Source organism: Ursus maritimus, assembly GCF_017311325.1.
Source record: "Ursus maritimus isolate PB19 chromosome X unlocalized genomic scaffold, ASM1731132v1 scaffold_X1, whole genome shotgun sequence".
Lineage (NCBI taxonomy): Eukaryota > Metazoa > Chordata > Mammalia > Carnivora > Ursidae > Ursus > Ursus maritimus.
In genome coordinates, this window is record NW_024423319.1 from 98,597,092 (window position 1) to 98,619,008 (window position 21,917).

At 42.6% G+C, this 21,917-nt stretch overlaps 1 pseudogene; it reads left to right on the forward strand.

Annotated features, from left to right (window-relative positions):
- Positions 1-16,507: 16,507 nt before the first annotated feature.
- LOC103668212 lies at positions 16,508-17,437 on the forward strand (annotated as a pseudogene).
- Positions 17,438-21,917: the final 4,480 nt, after the last annotated feature.

A 21,917-nucleotide genomic window follows, 5' to 3' on the forward strand; every position in this document is an offset into this window, starting at 1 on the left:
TTGAGGGAAAGGAGGCTGGTGACTGTTGTGTTTTCTTTTTTTAAGGAAAAAAGAACTCCTGAGACCACACAAACCTGGGTTATTTCAGCCATTGCCTCCTCTGAACTTCAGCGCTCCCAGTAACAATGGGGATTAAGTTGAATGAAGATGGTGACTTGGCTCCACCCGATTGTAAGACCCGCTCATCGATTCTCCCAGCACTCCACTTTGAGATGGTTCATCCCCGCTGTGGTGGTGCCTATGGTGTCCACCCAGATCTCCCCTTCAGGACTGAGGGACAGATCCTCCCAGCTGCTGGCAGTGGCGGCTGGTGCTGGCTCACATCTCCGTCCCTCTCTGGGAATCACCGTGATGAGCTTTCTCATCCAAAGCTGTGTCCCCTTCCTGGGAGCCGCCTGCATCCAATGACCAGCCAATGGTACAAGGTCCCTGTTCCCTCACCTCAATTTAGGACGACTCTGGAGGCCCACCCCAAGTCTAGAGCTCACTACGGAGGTGGCTGAGGGGTCTGCATCACACTTCAACTTCTCCCTCTGCCCAGCCCTGCTGCCCTCAGTCCCCCACAGGTGTGTCTCCCTAGGGAACTCCTCAGGGAACTTCCTGTCCACGAATCTCCATCCTACAGCCTGTTTCCAGGGAACCTGACATAAGACACACCCATTTTAAGTACAAGGCTGCATTTGGAAAACTGAAAAGATAATTTTTCTGGTCTAACTAATTTAATTCTTTTACATTTTTATTGCCTATAATTAACTCATCTCTGAGGGAAATACTGACTAGCCTTGAACTTTGCCTCATGATCACCAAAGGCATGGCCTGGTGCCAAATAAAAGTTTAGTTCAGGGTTAGCAATCATCTAACTACAGCAAAGGCAGCAAAATGAGAGTTGGACACTAAGGGTTGTTCATGTATTAACTCCTGAGGGAATTAATGTCAAACATTACTTGAAAAAAGAAGGAAAAGAAAGAGAAAGCGTTAGTTAGCTAAATCAATAAATATGTACTGAGCACCTACTGTATAAGCAATAGGGTACCAACAAAGAGGAAAAACACTATACCCCCCCTCCCCCGTGAAGCCCACAGTCCAGCTGGAAAAACAAGCGAACACACTATTAGAGAAGGTGTGGTAGTTTGTAAAGGGGCATATATATAGGGCGCCATGACAGTCCATGGCAAGAACCCCTAACCCTGCCAAGTGTAGGGTTAGGACAGGAGAGAGAAGAAAAGAAGTGTCTATATGGAACAAAATAAACAAGTCATGGCCAGGGGGGAAGGAGGCCTTTAAGAAAGTTAATCCAAGGAAATTATAATCTACAAGGCAAAGGAAGGAATTTGCAGGAAGCCATTCTATTTATAAAGTCGAAAAATTGGAAACAACCCAAATGCTCAACAATGGGGGAGTGATAATAATAGAATATTATGAAGTAGTCTAAATGGAAATAATGAGCATTATGTCCATTCATGGAAATGTGATGTGAAATATTAAATGAGTAAAGCAGGAATGGTACACACTCACTGGGTGTGACTAGATGCAAATACGTGTCTTTATAAACAATGACTGAGAAAACTGTGTACCGGAGGAACAAGTGTTTCATGTGACATGTTTCCTTTCGGCCCGTTTCCCCCTGTTTGATTATGTCACCTTTCTGGCCTGATTTTTTTGAATGTCTCCTTTTCCCTGTTATGAAAGCCTTATATATATGCATGCACCGGCCTAGAAACGAGTTTTAAGTCTTTCAGAAATATTCCAAATTCCTACCTTTACTACAACAAGAAAAAAATAGCAAAATCACCCCCGAGGGATGACCAGCATCTTAGACTGCAGATCTTTGGCTTAGAGGGAGTTGAACATTCGGAAATGACAGAAAGGAGATACCCATGTGAATACACAAGAGAGTTACAACCTTTTTGGAAAGCCTCCTCGATAACATAGGTGAATAGCTTTTTTTCAAGTGCATATTCTTCGATTGATTAAAGTATACACCGGATGGTTCCTTTTACATACAATTCTAGAAAATGCAAATTATTGCATCAGGAAGCTGATCAGTGATGGTTTGGGAATGGCAAGGAGGCAAAGGGAGGGATTACAAAAGAGCAAGACAAAACTTTCAGGGGCGATGGCTATGTTCATGACCTTGACTGCGGTGATCGTTTCATGGGTATATACATGTCAAAACTTCCCCATCGGCTTATTGCGTGTCAATTGCCTACAACAGAACTGGTTCCAAAAAAAGACTAATCAGGGGCTTCTGTGTTCCTGTCCCCTCTGATCTCAAACTTCTCATGAGCCCAGCCTCACTTCCAACAGCAAACAACCACATCTTTGTCAGAAGCCTGCCCTCAGGCTGCCCAAACCCACACTGTTCAACGAAGTGGGTGAAAGTGCCTAGGAGTCACCATCTCATGCCTCTCCCGCCCCTTTGCCTCCACTCCCCTGGGCAGCCTTTACTGCTCGGCAAGTACAAGGGCAGCTCCCTCACACCTTGGCCAGGATAATTCTGAGGCGGATTGTTGAAACTGGTGGGATGAAATTCCAGATGCTTCTGCTGGTAGCTGGCCTAATAATGACCCCAATAAAGGGCTATCTTCTCTTCCCTGTATCACCACTCCACTGCCCTACCTATGTCCACGCACCCACATAAACTCCAGGCACTCCAATCCTTGTCCCAGGGCCAGCTTCTGGGAAAGCCCAATTCAGACAGGGTCAAAGCTCTGGTGCGGATTTGCCCCTAGAAAATGGAAGGAGATTGATTTGAGGATTTGAGTTTTAAGGTACTTCCCCTCAGTCCCCTTTGAGTTAAAGTACAGTTTCTAAAGCTAACATCTGGCACTAAAAGTTGTTCACGAAGATGGATGCGTAATAAAAAACAAAGCATTAAAGGTAGGTCATCGTGATTTCTCTTATATTACTGAAAGACAATACTGGAAGAGATGGAAAAATTATAGGAAAAGGACCTATTGATTTAAAATATCAAGATATTTGGAGTGCTGGGCTGACTCGGTCAGGGCAGCGTGCAACTCTTGATCTCAGGGTTGTGGGTTCGAGCCCCACATTGGGTGTACAGGTGACTTAGAAATAAAATCTTCTAAATAAAAAAGATATTTGTAGAAGTTGGGTCTGGAAAAAAAAAATAAGTGGCTTTCCAGGTCCTTCTCCCTGTACCAGTATCTGCAGCTAACATTTGTTCTCATCAGGCCCCTCGTCTCAGCCAGAAACTATTCTATGGGCCAGGAATATGGCATTGAAGAAGACAAATAATATCTTTGCTCTCACGGAACGCATGCTCTGACAAACGGACGCAGGCAACGAACGTAACAAATAACCACAAAAAATATCAGAGAGTGATAAATTATTTGCAGAGGAATTACAATTGGGTGAAATGAAAGTAAAGGCTGCTGCTGTGGCTGTTCTAGATTTGATAGTGTGGTAGATTTGATGATCGCTCTGCAAATACCCCCTCCCTGGGAAGAGTGCCTTCCCTCCCCATTGATGTTGGTCATGTGAATTGATCTGGACCATGGGGAGGGGGCAGTGCGTGAGCTCTGAGTTGGGGCCTTAGAGGCTTGAGGGCTTTCGATTGCTCGCGTGAGAGGCAACCTGGACCCTAGACTGAGATGTAGAGCAGGGCTGACCCCATCACCCCACAGGCCTGCGAAGCAGAGAGTCCTGCCTGTTGTTGTGAGCCACTGAATTTGGGGGTGGTTTGTTAAAAAATATTATTATAGCAGCAGTTGACTGATCCCCATAGTCAGGGAAGTCTCTCTGAGGAGTTGATTTTTTTTTTTTTACTATTTATTTCTAGAGAGGGAGAAGGCACCCACAAGTGGTGGAAGGGGCAGGGGGAGAGGGAGAGAGAGAATCTCCAGCAGACTCTGCTCTGAGTGAGGACTTGATATTTAGGCTGAGATATGAATGGCAAGAAGCCAGTCCTGTGACGAACCTTCCAGGCAGAGAGAACATCTCCCATGAGTAAAAAGATGCAAAGGTGGGCACTGGCTTGGCATGTACAGAGAATGGAAAGGGAACGTGGAAGGCTGGACTGCGCAAGTAGCTGAGTGCGAGGGTGAGGGCGTGAGATGAGAATGAAGGGGAATCAAGCGACGGCCAGTGTACAAAGGGATGTGCAGATAAGAATAAGGGATTTGGTTTTCATTGGAAGTACAGAGGAAAGCCCCCAGACGATTTTAGGCAACATAGTGATGCAATCACATTGATTTTTAAAAGAGCACTCTGGCAGCCATGTGCAGAACAGGTAAAATGGGAACCATGCATGCTTTTTGCTAAACTGGAATGCAGTCTCAGAATCTCCCTCATCACAGAATTCCCGAACTACTTCACAGGGTTAAAATCTATATGCCAACTTAAATTCAGGTGGTGATAGACACCTAGATAAAATATATACAAAAAAGAGCTTAGGTACTATTTCATGTATATGTAACAAGCCACCCCAAAACGTAATGACTTAAAAAAAAAACAATCATTCATTGATTCACAGATCTGCAATTTCGACAGGGCTTGGTGGGGACAGCTCATCACTATTCCATGCGGAATCAGCTGGGGAGGCTCGTTCGGGGGCTGGAGGATCCATTTTCAAGATGGCCACGTTCAGAGAGCTGGCAAGTTAGGCCTAACTATTGGCCAGGGGCCTTTGTTGTCTTGCATGTGGCCACATGGACTTTCTCACAGTTGGGTGGCTGGGTTCTAGAACAAGCATTACGAAGAGGACAAGCCCCAATGTGTAACTGCTTATCAAGCCTCTGCTTGGGTCACACTTGCTAATTTCCCATTGGCCAAAGCTAATCACGTGGCCAAGCCCAGAGTCAGAGTTGGGGATGGGGAATATCCAAGGGCAGGAACACGGGGGGAGTGCAATTTGTTGGGGGTCAACGGTGTCACAAAATGAAAGCCAGACCAAACCAAGCTTTAAGCGAACTTTGAAAAGAAACCCACTGATTTTAAGACTTGCTCTAATAGTCAAGGGGAAGAAGGTCTGTGTACTCAAAACAGGTTCATTTTTCAAAATCTCTTAGTTTTAAATAACTGCATAGCCTTCTTTTTAGCACCTATGACATCCACCTTTTTTAAATGTATTTCATTCATGGTTACAAATATATAAAAACGTAAATACTTACCATGATATAAAAGGATAACAGGTCATAACAGGGGTTGTTCATTTTCAAAAAGTTAAAAAGCATGAAGGACCAAAAAAAAAAAAAAAAAGACATAATTCTTAACAGCGTTCCAAGGCAGAATATCAGACAGTGGTGGGATTTTTCCTTCTTTTCTCCTCCAAGCCTCACATTTCAGTAAATGCAGACTAGATACCAACCCAGTGCCTCTGCAAGCTTGTAATGTGATCCTTTGTGGCATTAAAAGGGGACATATTTGTCCCCCTTCCTTCCTTTCTATCCTCTCCGTGCACGTCTACCTCTGCAGTCGCCACAGCTTTGCCCGCGTCCGATGCGGCTCCTTTCACCTGCCAGAACCACGCTGACACATTAAAGATGAATAGCAGGTAGTGCATTCCCTTTTCAGCACCTGGATGACCAGGGGTTTGGCTTTAATCTTGCACGGCATCATGTATTTCTATTGATTCTAAGTAGACAAAGAGGGAGCTTCTCTGTAATTGTGCCCTGCCGCTATTGAGACCATGAGCTGTTAACAGGAGATAAGCGAAGCAAAGGCTGGCCAACCCCATGTGGTGATTCCAACCCCATTGTAGCTCTTATATTCTCCCTGGGAGACAGTCAAGTTGGGACAGTTAAATTTGATTTCCTCTGACTCAATTGACCATGGGCGAGGACATATTTCTTCAATATTTCTTCAATATTCCCTGAGAAAAAGAAGCGAGAACAGCTGCAGAGAAAACAAGTTAGGTCAGGGTCCCATAAGCCTGATACCTTGAATTTATTTTGTATTTCTGTAAATCAAAGTATAATTTACATACCCTAGAAGCCCAGATTTTAAATATTCAGCTTGAGGAGCTGTAACACCTCTGTAACTGCCATCCCAACCAAGTCATGAATATTTCCATCATCCTAGAAAGTTCCCTTACATTTCTTTCTAGTCGATCCCCCTGCCAGAGGCAACCACTTTCTAACTTTTATAGTCGTAGCTTAGTTTGGCCCATTGTTGAGCTTCATGTAAGTGGAAATACATAGTATTTTGTGTGTCTTAGACTTCCGTTGCTCATCACAATGTATTTGGGATTCGTCCATGTTGTTGCGTGTATCCATGGCTCGTTCCTTTTTATTGTTCAGTATTATCTAATTGTATGAATATACCACAATTTACTTAATCACTCACCTACTGATGGCCGTTTGGGTTATTTGCAGAGTGGGGATATTATGCCTGAAGCTGCCATGAACAAGTCTTTTCCAGGTCTTTTAGTGAACATGTGTTCCATTTCACATCCCACGTACTTAGGAGTAGAATTTCTGGGTCATAGGGTAGCTGCACTTTTAACTTGATAAGGAACTGCCCTACTATTTTCCAAAGTGGTTGTACCATTTTATATCCTCACCACTTCCTCACCAATACTTGGCATTGTGTTTTAACCGTTCTAAAGCTAACATAGTACCTCACGGGTGACACACTGAACCATTACCTTCAAAATCCAGGGAGTCAAAAAGTTAGAAGTGAGAAAATGTCAGGCTGAACACTTCCTGTTCAACCAGGATGTGAGTCCAGATCTCAAGCTGCACTCAATTTCCACTTGCTCCGTGTCGGCATGGACTTGACATTCCATAAACAAAGGGCTTTGAAAAGTTGATATCATACCACATTCAGTAGAACTGAGATACTTCCGTCTTTAATTCCCTCGTTTCCCCCAAATCTCAAACAAATATTCAACCAAATATATGATATGTAACTGATAAATACTCAGATGGAAACTCGGAAATTTCAATTTCAACGCATTGCCTGTTACACCAAAAAAAAAGAAAAGCTCAGATTCGCTGCTGAAATTAAACCCCTCAATGTATTACCACAGGCAAGCTAAAGGCTAAGGTGTAAACCCTAAAAGATAGCCATCCTCAAACTACAGTCATTCACCCCATGACTTTGGCTCTTAACCAGCCAGTGGTCCTGAGTACTCATCTATGAAATGGGTGTGCCAAATCTGGGGGTCCGATGTATTGGATGAGAACTGATTATGAAAAAAATCCAAACGTCCTTAAAAAAAGTCTTCCTATAAAGTACAAGATTTTTTTTTACTTCACAACCCTGCGTTAATTTGCATCTAAAGAAGAGAAAGAAACAAGAATAAAAATCAAAGGCAAGATCCCACAACTTTGGTCTTCCCTCTTTATTTTATATTTATATTTTATATTTATTTTATATTCTGTCCTTTATATTTCTGGAGCCCACAACTATAATAAATCATGCCCATTGACTGACCTTCACTTCCCACAAGGGGTGACATAGAGTAACTCTATTTAGGATAACATCTCCTCTGCAGAATATATCCCAAAGTTTTCTGGAGTTATGAAATAGATCCCACAAGGGAGAGGGAGAGAGAGAGGAGCGGTGCTCTTTCTTCAGCTGAGGTTTGACAAGCCTCGGCAGCTAGAGCCGCTGCTCATGGCAGCAAGAGAAGCGCTTCCCTTCAGGGCTACTGCTGTTCTAGCATGTTGCAAATGCCTTCCTCAGCAGAGCAGGTGACGCTAAGGAGCACAGCCCATCCACCTGCCGGGCCTCCGTGTGCCGCCAGTCCTGCGCCATCAGCTGCCTATCCCCGGAACTCATCATACGCCCCGGTCGTGAGTTTCGAGAGCTACGGGCACAGTGCAATGGGCTCAGTGTGCCAGTGACCTCTGTGCTAGAGACCCTAACAAATAAAAACTATGGAAACCATTTGGAGTGGTCACCAAATACTCTCAGGTCACCACCTTCCAGGCTGTGGTGAGGCAGCATTTCTCTGTCCCCCTTGAAAGCAGAGCACGTGATTTTCTTCGGCCAGTGCAATGTAACCAGAGTTGACAGGGGTCACTTCCGCTGGAAGCTTGAAGAGCCCGTGCGCACTTTGCCAGGTTCTTGCTCTGCGACTCCGGTGACCGCGCCTCTGTCGGTCTGGATCTCTGCGTAGCAACCACGAGCAGGTCCTCTACTGACGCACAGCGGAGATCCCGGGAAAGCAGGCCCCGTGCCTTCCTGGCCCTGACAGCAGGTGCCTTCTTCAGTGTTGTGCCCTAGGCCCTTCACTTGCCTCACTGGTCCCGAGCGACGTGAAGCTCTTCCTGTGCCGGGACCCTGAGACTGGGGGCGGGGGCATTGGGACGGCAGCGCCCCGTAGCACGCGCCCGGGCTCGGGACTGGAAACAGGAGCGCGGGGCCTGGAGGCTCCGGCTCTAAAATCATTTCTGGTTTGGGTCGTAACCAAGCCATGACATTTGGGAAAATACAATCATATTAAGTCATCAAATTACGTGAATTTACAGATATTCCTGTATGTGAGAGGAGGGGCCGGAAGAAACAAACGAGCGAGTTGGGCCCATAACTGCAGATCATCCAGGGGGCGGGGATGACTGGACGTAAATAGAAAGTAGTAAGCCAACAGACTGGTCCAGATTCGGACGAAATGCCTGCTGTGCTCTCCTCAGGACCCAGTAAAGGTAGTAAAATTCCCTGTATAACATCCACACACAGAGCACCGGGTCTGAGCAGCTCTGCCAGCAGAACACAGAAAGCCCCTAATACTCTTCATTACCGAGCTTTAGATGCCAGCCTGCAAGTGTCCATTTGCCTTCAAAATAATCACCTAGTTAAGAATGCGGTAACAAAGTTGGGTTCTTTGGAATCACAAAACTGTGATGAGCTCTCAGACCTTTTCTAAAACATCAAAGTCATTTCCCTGGGCCGCAAACCTTTAGATATATCATATAATTAGGATGATTGGCACATCATGCGGCCTTATGTGGGCGATTGCTCAGGTGTTTGGAGAGTGGGCCTAATAAGGCCAAGACTGAGCGTAAGCCCAGGTGGGTCAGTTAGCTTCACACAGAGAAAATCCTTCACAGCCACAAACTACACCCACAATTGCAGTCTCAGGACAAATTCGGTCAAATTAGCCACAAAGGAGCCTGGATAAGCAATGTCTATAGCTCTCCACAACCCATCAATGCTAATGGAAAAATAAGTCCGAGCACTCCTCTTACTGCTTACGTCATCTCTCCAGGGGCCTGGCTACTCACACACCATCTTTCAGACATGCTCGTCTCTAAAACATTAGTACTTTACAACAGGATAAATACCCACAAAGGAGATTCCTTTCGGCACAGGTCCTGGACAACTTTTACTTTTTTTAAATTTATTATGTTAATTGAGCCCTTTCTTCTGAGTGTTGAACTCAGTAGTCACCATCCTCCAGGGCCTCTTCTCTTGGACGTTCTAGAACTCACAGGGCTCAGTTAAAACCCAGGTCACCACCTTCTTCCCCCACCGCCTTGGCATCCTGCATTGCCAGTGTCCAGAACGATGAATTAAAGCCTGAAAGCTGGGAGTCCAATTCCTCTCTTTCCCTCACTACCTGCATCCAACCAAAAACGCTGTAGATTTCCGACCTCAATGCCTTTCACGCCCCACCCTTTGTCTCCATGTCCCTCCGTGCCTCCTCACCTTCTCCCCCTGGGTCACCACAAAAGTTTCCTGGCTATTCTTCTCTGTGGTGCCATGCCCCTCTAATCTACCTCTCACTCATGCCAGAGTGATCTGAGACAAAAATCTGATTTTGACACCCTTCTGTTTTGAAAAGTCCCAAGTACCCCATTGGGTAGAGAATCAATCGCAGAGCCGGGCTCCTGGGTTTTCAGATTTCTCTCAAAATACCTGTAGCTCCCACTTGCATTCACACACTGCCCATCACAAACTGCTTGTAAGTTCTCTGTACACGCCACATCGTTTCACACCTCCGTGCTTTTTCTCGTGTGGGGTCACTAACCGGAAAGCCCTTCTCTTCAGTTCTGCCTGGGGTATTTCTACTCATCAGCTCGGATGTCTCCTCTCTGACGGCATTCCTGAACTTCTTCATCCTTTTCCCTCCTGGGTGGACCCATTATACTGGTAAAACTTTCTGACCCTGTGTTTCAGTTATCTCTTGCTACAAAATCAACCCTCGTCCCCCCGCAAAATATAGTGGTTTAAAACAACAACCATTTTATTAACTATAATGTTACCATTCTGCGTGTGAACAGAATCTGCTCTTTGTGATGTCAGCTGGGGCTGTGGTCCTCTGGGATATCTAAACTGGCTCACTCACGGCTGGCAGTTGGGGTTGGCTGTTGGCTGGGAACTCGGCCCCTTTTTCTCTCCTTGTTGCCACTTTATGGGGTTTGGTCTTTTCACAGCATGGTGACTGGATGCAGAGGGAGAATGGAGTTCAGAGGGAGAGAGTGAAACTTCTGAGTGGAAAAAAGAAAATTCTTCCCATCCTCCTGCAAGTCCCAGAACGCTGCTCCTGCCACATTCTATTGGCCAAGGCAGTCACTGGACAGGAAAAAGAAGTGCCAACTCTACACGAGGAGCAGCTCCCTTGGAGCTGGGAAGGAATTGTTGGGGCTATGTTTGGAGACTAGCTACCACACTCTGCTGGCTTGAATTCATTCTATCCCTAAAATTCTGAAAGCCTCCAAAGGATAAGCACTATGTTTTAATCATCTCTTTACCCACAGGTTCTTTGCACAGATCCTAGAACATGGTACTTAGAAGCTTAATACATATTTGCTGACTCTATCAAACCACTTAAGTCAGATTAAAGCAGCCCACAGTTTTTGAGCACCTATTCTATCTTGCTGGGTGCTTTGGAGTTGCAGAAAGGGTGTTTGCCCTCCAAGAGGTTATAAGTCAGGACAACATTGTGCCAAAGGGACACAACACAAAAGGAGATGATTAATAGTTCAAAGCAATTAAAGACAAGCCATCAAGGAGTGGTCCATAATCAATTGCCATGCTAACTGTATGGGCACTAATCCCTATAGATCTTCAGAGGAGGCTGTGTTCACTTCAGACAGAAGAGATTTCAGGTAGGAGACGGAGTTGGATCTGAGTCTGAATGTCAAGTTAGGACCTGGGACGGGAGAGAAATGTGATCACAGCAGCAATTATGTAGAAATGGGACCACACAAGTTGTATTACTTAGTGAGCCTCCACACACACACACAGTGGGAATTTGTTTCAAAAGAATCCTTACTATAATTACACTCTAATAAGGAAATAAATAACATTGGTCAAAAAGTGAGTCCTAAATATTTTTTAAATATTTTATTTATTTATTTGAGAGAGAGAGCGCATGGGCACAAGCAGGGGTGGGGGAGAAGCAGACTCCCACTTAGCAGGGAGCCCAATGCGGGGCTCAATCCCAACACCCCGGGATTATGACCTAAGCTGAAGGTAGACGCTCAACCAACTGGGCCACCCACGCGCCCCCTAAACAATTTTTTTAACTAACTAAGAGAAATGGATAAAACATGGATGGCAGAAATTATTTGGCTCACTAAATATCATGTTTTCCCCTATATTTCTCAGTCTTCTTGAGGTTGGTTTGGGCTAAAGTGCATATGACCTCCAGTCCAAGGCGATAAAGAGTAAGTGGGAGGTCTCCGCGCTTCCTGTTTCCCTTCTGTACAGTTGGAAGGGAGGAATTCTGAGAAGGTGAAACTGAAGGGTGGAACGTAGCCTGCATGGGTAAGTTAACCGTTGTTGGAGAGCCGCGGAAGAGGGGCATTTCACCTGCTCCAGACCGTGATGTGAGCAAAAATACACATTGCCTTCAGCCATTGAGCTTCTTAGGTTTGGTCTGTGACTACAACATAGCTTGCCCTATCCTGACTATTAATACCTAATGTTTTCTGTGAAGGAATTGAATGTCACCTAATAAACATTATTCATCCTCTATTTAGAAAAGATAAGAAGCACAGAAAACTTGTAAAATCCACTTTTGGCTATCTGCAGTTGAGGCTTGTACCTTCCTGCCTCGGAGCAAACGCTGAAGAGCTACCTAATTAAATAGTCAGCTGCCACAATCCCTTGTGTACACTGATCGGACTCACTTTCCAGTGCTGCACGGAACGGTCTGTGATCGCTCTGATCATGAGCAGTAGAAGGTGAGCAAGGAAAGACAAGGGTTTACTTGAAATAAAGTTAATCCTCAAACCTTATTAAGTCAACATTTCCCCTAACCGGACAGGCCTTTACTGCTCACACCTACTTCTCTGCCTTTCCTTAGCATGCACTGGGCCAGCCTCAGCCCCATAGGGACTGCAGTGTTCTATGGATGGGATCCCTCCTGTGGCCAATTCTCTAAGTGCCCCCTTCCTCCACTGGTTTGCCTCCTTCTCCTCAGGGATGCTATCATTCCAGTCCATATCCCAGTCAGGAATTCTATGCCTTTAGATCCCAAATATTTTTCTGGAATCACATCTCTGGTGAGCAGCCCAAAAAAGTGCTTAATGTACCAAGACAACTCCTGTGGGATTCGTTACATTCCTAGTGAGGTGGGGATGAGAATGAGGAATGTTAGAGGATAATTAAAGGAAAAGAAACTAAAATCTCTTACCAGTCTGAGATAATACATGTCAAAGATTTTATTTAACTCATTAATTAATGAGAAAACCAGTAAGATGTTACAAATGATTCAAAGGAGAATTCAAAGAGCCATAGATATCTAGGCAGGCAATAAGGGACGTTGAGATAAATGCAGAAATTGGTGCAAAATGAGTCCGAAATAAGTTGCATTTCAGCTGACATAACTCACTTGCATTTCTGTGGACAAGAATCGCTTGCATTATTACTAGTTTTCTGCAATTTACAGAGTAATAAAATAGCACAAAATCAATGAAAGGTGGAGATAACCACAAATGGCGCTCTAAAAAGGACACCCAGGAAACGTGGTTTGTTTTTTTATTTTTTGGTTTGGTTTTGTTTGCCAATTGTAAGGTCTTTCACAGTTTTTCCTGATAAGAGAAAGGCCTCTCTTCCTTTCCCATACCAATCTATATCTAGTGTTAACTACTGGAAGCACTGTGTGTGAGGTGGGAACAGGCATTTCTGTTTGTGGAGACCAATACATGGGTTCTCCTTAACTCCAAACTTCAATAAATGCTGTAGACTCAATGTGTGCTTCTACCCCCCAAATTCATATGTTGAAATCCTAACCCCCAGTGTGATGGTATTAGGAGGGGAGGCCTTTGGGAAGTGATGACATCATGAGAGTAGAGCCCTGATGAATGGGATTAATGCTCCTTATAAAAGAGACTGGAGAGCTCCCTCTAGGCTTCGGCCATGTGGGAATACAGCAAGAAGATGGCCATGTGTGTTGCAGAAGAGGGTTCTCACCAGAACCCAGTCATGCTGCATCCTGATCTTGGACTACCAGCCTTCAGAACTACAAGAAATAAATTTCTGTTGTTTATAAGCCACCCAATTTATGTACTTTGTTATAGCAGCCAGACTAAGACAACAAGGGTTGAAGTCTCCTCCCTTTTAGAGCATTGTTACTCGGAGTGTGGTCTGCCATCACCTGAGAGCTTGTTTAGAAATTCATATTTTTGGCCTCTGTCTAAATCAGAATCTGTATTTTAAAAGATTCTAGACCTGGACTCAGGGTGAGGAGAAAAAAAAAAATCCCAGACCTAAAGAAATTGAAAGACCTCCCATATTGATGGATCAGAAGAATTAATACTATGAAGATTTCAACACACCCCCAAATTATACACAGATCCAATGCAGTCCCTATCAATAGTCCAGCTAGCTTTTTTTGGAAGGAAATTAGGAAGCTCCAGAATAGCCAAAACAATCTTGAAGAAGAAAAATACAGTTGCACAACTCATACTTCCCTATTTCAAAACTTACTACAAAGCTGCAGTAATCAAGACAGTGTTGTATCAGCATAAATTTAAATATATAGATCTACAGAATAGAACTGGGCATCCAGAAATAAACCCGTATATCTATGGTCAACTGATTTTCAACAAGCGTACCAAGACCATCCAGTGGGGAAAGAATAGCCTTCTCAAAAAATGTGCTGGGATAATTAGAGATCCACATGGAAAAGAATGAAGTTAGATTCCTACCTTACTCATACCCAAAAATTAATTCAAAATAGATCAGAAACCTAAATGTACCTAAATGTAAGAGTTACAACTACAAAATTCTTAGAAGAAAACCTACATATAAATTTTTGTGACCATGAATTAAGCAATGGTTTCTTAGATATGACACCAAAAGCACAAGTGACAAAAGCAAAAATATATTGAACTTCATCATAATTAAGAAATTCTGTGCTTCAAAGGACACCATTAAGAAAGTGAAGACAACCCACAGAGTGGGTGAAAATATTTTCAAATAACATATCTGATAAGGGACTAGCATCAAGAATATATAAATTCGTACAATGCCACAATTAAAAGACAAACAACGCTGTTTAAAAATAAGCAGTGGATTTGCATAGATGTAACTCCTAAGAACATATACAAATCTTCCTGGGAAGAGAGCAGAAGAGGAGGATCCTAAAGTCACTCTGTCCCACAGTTACACCTAGATAACACCCATATCAAAGTAAATAAACAAGAAAACAAACTGAAGACTGGTAGAACACACTCCACAGCTAAATGTAGAGAAGAGGCCACAATGAAGAGGGTAGGAAGGGTGCAGACATGGTAGGGAGCTAAATGGATGCACGACACTGTCTGGGGGAGGGAAGGTGCTACCAGTGCAGAAGGGGGAGAGGAATAGGCCCCCACACCAGGCACCTCAGGCCTGGGGAACCCACAAGGGAAAACAAATCTCCATAACATTCGGCTTTGAGAACCGGAGGGGTCTGGCTTCACCAGTTCTTACAATCAGCAGGTCTTAACACCTGGAACTTTAAAGATCAGCTGGCTCACTCTGGGAAAGCCAGGAGGGTGAAAGGAAAATGAGTCTCCACCCGTATAGAGACAACACAGCAAACAGCCCCATGGAGATACAGCGTAGAAGCAGCAGTTTGAAAAATGCCCGGGGTATACCAAAGGAGATTTATTTACTAATCTCAGAGCATGTGCTGGAGGGGCAGGGATCTTTGGGAGACCTCTCCAAGAACAAAAGAGCCGGTAAGCACCATTTCCCTTCCCGGCCCTCCAGCCTAGATACACAGACACCTCTGGGGACCGATGCAGCACCAACACTCAACAACCAACTTGTTAACAACATGCCCCACCTCCCTGCACTTCTGCAGATCCACCTCCAACCCAGCTGGTCCTGGCAGGAATTTTCCCAGGGGGCTGCAGGTCCCCTCCTGCAACAGATCAGCAAGGACCTTGCTGGCACTGCACGCCTCACCCCCATGTTCTCCTGTAGACTTGCCCTCTCCAGTGTGCCTTTGGCCAAAGCCCATCCAAAGGAGTGCTACAAGCTTGGCAGTGTGCAAGCAACCCCTGACAGGGGCCAGCAGCACTCCAAACTGACTCCTGCCCTGGGGAGAGAGCAAGATAACTACAAACACCAGTCAGAATGCAGCCCCAGCAGTGGGCTGGGGGAAGACATCTGGTCTGGCTGCAGGCCCCACCCACCAATGAAAGCTTCTTAAGGGACAACACAGGGAGATGTTCAGTGCTACTGGCAAACACCTGGTTTGTTTTAACTCAGGCCAAGGTGACCCCAGACTGGTCCACTAATACAGGGACCAAACCCAGCCCACAACAGACAAAGAGAGCCATTGCAAATGACTGGACTAAAGGCAAAAGCAGCCCAGCCGCAATAGCAAGGTGCATGCAAAACACATAGGCAACAACACCTGAAGTGCCAGGTTCTGGTGAACACAGGGCATTGCACTGCAGGGCACTACAGGACCTCTTCTTCATAAAGCCACTACTTTCAAGAGCAGGAGACATAGGTCACTTTCCTAACACATAGAAATAGACACAGAGGGTTAGACAAAATGAAGAGACAGGGGAGTGTGTCCCAAATGAAAGAATAGGACAAAATCATAGTAAGATAGCTAAATGAAATGGAGATAAGCAATACTCCTAATAGAGAATTTGAAGTGATGGTCATAAAGATACTCACTGGAATTGAGAAAAGAGTGGAGAATATCAGTGAGACTCTCAACAAAGAGACAAAAAAACATAAAAAAGAACCAATCAGAGATGAAGAACTCAATAACTGAAATTAAAAATATACTAGATGGAATAAATACTAGACTAGAGGAAGCAGAAGACAGATCAGTGACCTAGAGGACAGAGTAATGGAAAGCAATTGAGCAGCACAGGAGAGAGAAAATAATAATACACAATGAAAATAGGCCAAGGAAACTCAGCACCACCATCAAGCATAGTAACATTCACATTATAGGGATCCCAGAAGGAGGGGAGAGAGAAAAGGCAGAAAATTTATTTGAGGAAAAAATAGGTGAAAACTTCCCTACTCTGGGGGAGGAAACAGAAATTCAGATCCAGCAGGCACAGAGAGCTCCTACCAAAATCAACCTAAGGAGGTCCACACCAAGACACATAGTCATGAAAATGGCCAAAAGCACATGGATCTTACTGGTGAAAAAATGTGCTCCATGGTCAAAAAATGGCAGACTATGATTGAAGTCCATGTTGATGTCAAGACTACTGATGGTTATTTATTTCATTTATTTTGTGTTGGTTTTACTAAAAAATGCAACAATCAGATTTGGAAGACCTCTTACACTCAGCACTAACAGGTCCACCAAATTCAGAAAAAGGTGATGGAAATCATGACCTGAGAAGTGCAGGCGAACAACCTGAAAGAACTGGTCAATAAACTGATTCCAGGGGCACCTGGGTGGCTCAGTCAGTTAAGCTTCTGCCTTCAGCTCAGGTCATGATCCTAGGGTCCTGGGATTGAGCCCCATATTGGGCTCCTTGCTCAGTGGGGATCCTGCTTCTCCCTCCCTTCTCCCTCTGTCTGCCACTCCCCCAGTTTGTGCTCTCTCGCTCTCTCTCTCAAATAAAGAAATAAAATCTTTTTTAAAAAAATTAAAAAATAAATTGATTCCAGATGGCATCAGGAAAGATAGAGAAAAATCTTGTCAGTCTATTTATCCACTCCATGAATTCTTTATTAGAAAAGTAAAAATGCGGGGCACCTGGGTGGCTCAGTCGGTTAAGTGTCTGCCTTCAGCTCAGGTCATGATCCTGGAGTCCCAGGATCAAGGTCCAGGTTGGACTCCCTGCTCACTGGGGAGTCTGCTTCTCCCTCTGCTCCTCACCCCACTTGTGCTCTCTCTCTCTCTCTAGCTCTCTCTCTCAAATAAATAAATAATAAGAAGAAGAAGAAAAGTAAAAATGCTTTAAAAAAAAAGCCCAACTTTTAATTGAGAAAGCTCATGGTGCTTCAGTGTGAAGGTAGTAGTTCTGGAAAAGCTACTGGGGATGAGACTGGTGCTAAAGTTGAATGAGCTGATAGATATGAGCCACCAGTCCAAGAATCTGTTTAAAATTCAGACATTTAATAGTGACAAATAAAAAATCTTATTTGTGATGTTTAAAAAAATAAGATAAAATGGCCAAAGGCAGTGATAAAAAGAGAATTTTAAAAGCAGCAAGAAATCAGTTACATACAAGGGAAACTCCATAAGGCTATTACCTGATTTTTCAGCAGACACTCTGCAGGCCAGAAGAGAGGGGAGTGATATAGTCAAAGTGCTGAAAGAAAAAATCCTGCAACCAAGAATACTCCACGCAGAAAGGCTATCATTCAGAACAGAAAGAGAGATAGAGTTTCCCAGGCAAACAAAAATTAAAGGAATTCATCATGACTAAACAAGTGCTACAAGAAATATTAAAGGGGACTCTGAGTGGAAAGGAAAGACTCTTGGTAGGAGTAAGGAAAGTAGGTAGCAGAAAAACAAGACAAGAAAGTATATCTCTAAAAATCAGTGAAGGGATCCACAAAATAAAAGAATGTAAAGTATGATACCATATATCTTAAACATGCTGGGAAAAAGAGTAAAGAATGGGTTCAAACTTAAGCAACCATTAACTTAACATAGACTGCTATGCATAAGATGTTATATATGAACATAAGGGTAACCACAAATGAAAAACTGGTGATAGACATGCAAAAATAAAGAGAAAGAAATCCAATTATATCACTAAAGAAAGCCAGAAAACCATGAGAGATGAGAGCAAAAGAAGAAAGAAACAGAGAAGAACTGCAAAAACAACCATTAAAAAAGTAACAAAATGGAGGGAGCCTGGCTGGCTCAGTTGGTAGAATATGTGACTCTTGATGTCAGGGCCATGAGTTCAAGCCCCACATTGGGGGTAGAGATTACTTAACAAATAAATTTTTTAAAGTAACAAATGGTAATAAGTAATACCTATCAGTAATTTCTTTGAATGTAAATGGACTAAATCCTTCAATCAAATGACATAGGGTGACGGAATGGATCATAAAGCAAGTCCCGTCTACATGCTATCTACAAGAGACACATGCAAAGTGCAAGTGAAGGGATGGAAAAGCATTTATTACACAAATGGAAACATAAAGAAAGCCGGGATAGCAATACTTGTATCTGAAAAAATAGATTTTAAAATAAAGACTGTAACAAAAGACAAAAAAGGACACTATTTAGGGGCTCCTGAGTGGCCCCGTCAGTTAAGCATTGATTCTTGATTTAGGCTCAGGTCATGATCTCAGGGTCATCAGATCGAGCCCTACACAAGGTTGTGCACTCAGCAGGGTGTCTGCTTGAGATTCTCTCTCTCCCTCTCTTCTGCCCCTCCACCCCCAACCTAAATAAATAAATAAATAAATGTTTTTTTAAAAAGGACACTATTTAATCATAAAGGGAACAATCCAACTAGAAGATATAACAATTATAAATCCCAAATTTATAAGCAGCTAATAACAAACATAAAAGAAGTAACTTAAGTAACACAATAATAGTAGGGACTTTAACACCCAACTTACATCAATGGCTAGATCATCCAAACAGAAAATCAACAGGGAAACAGATGCTTTGAATGACACATTGGGCCAGATGCATCTAACAGATATATTCAGAACATTCCACCTTAAAAACAGCAGGATACACATTCTTTTCAAGTGCACATGGAACATTCGCCAGAACGGATCACATGTTAGGTCACAAAACAAATCTCAATAAATTAAAAAAGACTGAGATCATTCCATGCATCTGTTCCAACCACAATTCTATGAAACTAGAAGTCAACCACATGAAAAAAATCCGGAAAGAACACAAATACATGAAGGTTAAATAGCATGCTACTCAACAATTAATGGGTCAAACAAGAAATTAAAGAGGAAATAAAAAAGCTACATGGAGACAAATGAAAATGAAAACCCAATGGTCCAAAATCTTTGGAATGCAGAAAAATCTGTTCTAAAAGGGAAGTTTATGGCAATACAAACCTATCTCAAGAAGCAAGAAAAATATCAAATAAGCAATCTAATTTTACACCTAAAGGAGCCAGAAAAAGAAGAACAAACAAAACCCAGAAACAGTGGAAGAAAGGAAATAATAAAGATTAAAGCAGAATAAACAAAATAGAAACCAAAAAACCAATAGAACAAATCAATGAAACCAGGAACTGGTTCTTTGAAAAGATAAACAAAACTGATAAAACTTTAGTCAAACTCATAAAAAGAGAGAGAGAGTGAGGACTAAAATAAACAAAATTAGATGAAAGATGAGAAATAACAATGGGCACCAAAGAAATACAATTGATTACAAGAGAATGTTATGAAAAATTATATGCCAACAAAGTGGACGACCTAGAAGAAATGGATAAATTCCTAGAAACACATAACCTCCCAAAACTGAATCAGGAAGAAATAGAAAATTTGAACAGACCAATTACCAGCAATGAAACTGAATCAGTAATCAAAAAATTCCCAAGAAACTTAAGTCCAGGACCAGACGACATCACAGGTGAATTCTACCAAACAATTAAAGAAGAGTTAATACCTATTCTTCTCAAACTATTCCAAAAAATAGAAGACGAAGGAAAGCTTCCAAATTCATTCTATGAGGCCAGGATTACTCTGATACCAAAACCATATAAAGACACCACAAAACAACAGACATGCAGACCAATATTTCTGATGACCATAAATGCAAAAATCCTCAACAAAATATTAGCAAACTGAATGCAACAATACATTTTTAAAAAATCATTCATGGGATACCTGCCTTCAGTAGCTCAAGTTGGTTAAGCGCCCAACTCCTGGTTTTGGCTTAGGTCATGCTCTCATGGGCCATGGGATCAAGTCCTGCATCAGGCTCCCTGCTCAGCACAGAGTCTGCTTGAGATTCTCTCTCTCTCCTCTGTCCCACCCCTCTCAAATAAATAAATAAATCTTTAAAAAAATCATTCACCCCATCAAGTGGGATTTATTCCTGGGATGAAAGGGTGGTTCAATATTCACAAATTAATCAATGTGATACATCACATCACATTGAGAAAGGATAAAAACTATATGATCATTTCAATAGATGGAGAAAAAGCATTTAATAAAGTACACAAACGATTCATGATACTAGCCCTCAACAAAGCAGGTTTAGAGGGAACATACCTCAACATAATAAGGGCCATATATGAAAAACCCACACAGCTAATATCATATTCAGTGATGAAAAGCCGAGAGCTTTTCTTCTAAGATCAGAAACAAGACAAGGATGTCCACTCTCATGATTTTTATTCAACACAGTACTGGAACTCCCCAAAAAACTACTAGAACTGATAAATGAATTTAGTAAGGTCACAGGATACAAAATCAATATACAGAAATCTATTGCATTCCTATACTCCAACAATGTAGTACCAGAAAAAGAAACTAAGAAAATAATCCCATTTACAACTGCACCAAAAATAATAAAATACCTAGAAATAAATGTAACCAAGGAGACGAAAGATGTGTACTCTGAAAGCTATAAAACACTGATGAAAAAAATCAGAGATGAGGGGCGCCTGGGTGGCTTGGTTGGTTAAGCATCCAACTCTTGATTTCAGCTCAGATCTTGATCTCAGGGTCCTGAGCTCAAGCCCTGAATTGGGCTCCACTCTGGGTGTGGAGCCTACATTAAAAAAAGGAAAGAGAGAAAGAGAGAAAGAAAGATAGATAGATCAGAGACCACACAAACAAATGGAAAGATATTCCATGCTAATAGATTGGAAGGACAAATACTGTTAAAGTGTCCATACTACCCAAAGCAATCTACAGATTTAATGCCATCCCTATCAAAATACCAACAGGAATTTTCATAGAACTAGAACAAATAATCCTAAAGTTTGTATGGAACTGAAAAAGACCCCAAATAGCCAAAGCAATCTTGAACTAGAAGAACAAAACTGGAGGTATTACAATCTGAGATTTCAAGATATACTACAAAGCTATAGTAATCAGAACAGTATGGTACTGGCACAAAAACAGACATATAGATCAATGGAACAGATTAGAGAGCCCAGAAATAAACCCATGATTATATGGTCAATTAATCTTCAACAAAGGAAACAAGAATATGCAATGGGAAAAAGACAGTCTCTTCAACAAATGGTGCTAGGAAAACTGGACAGCAACATGCAGAAGAATGAAACTGGACCACTTTTTTATACCTTGCACAAAAATAAACTCAAAATGGATTAAAGACCTAAATGTGAGACCTGAAACCACAAAAATCCCAGAGGGGAGCACAGGCAGTAATTTCTCTGACATTGGACACAGCAACATTTTTCTTGATATGTCTCTTGAGGCAAGAGAAACCAGAACAAAACAACCTGTGAGACTACATCAAAGTTAAAAGCAGAGCAAAGGAAACAATCAGCAAAACTAAAAGACAAACTACTAAATGGGAGAAGATCTTTGCAAATGACATACCTGATAAAGGGCTGGTATCCAAAATATATAAAGAACATATACAACTCAACACCAAAAAAACCCCACATAATCCA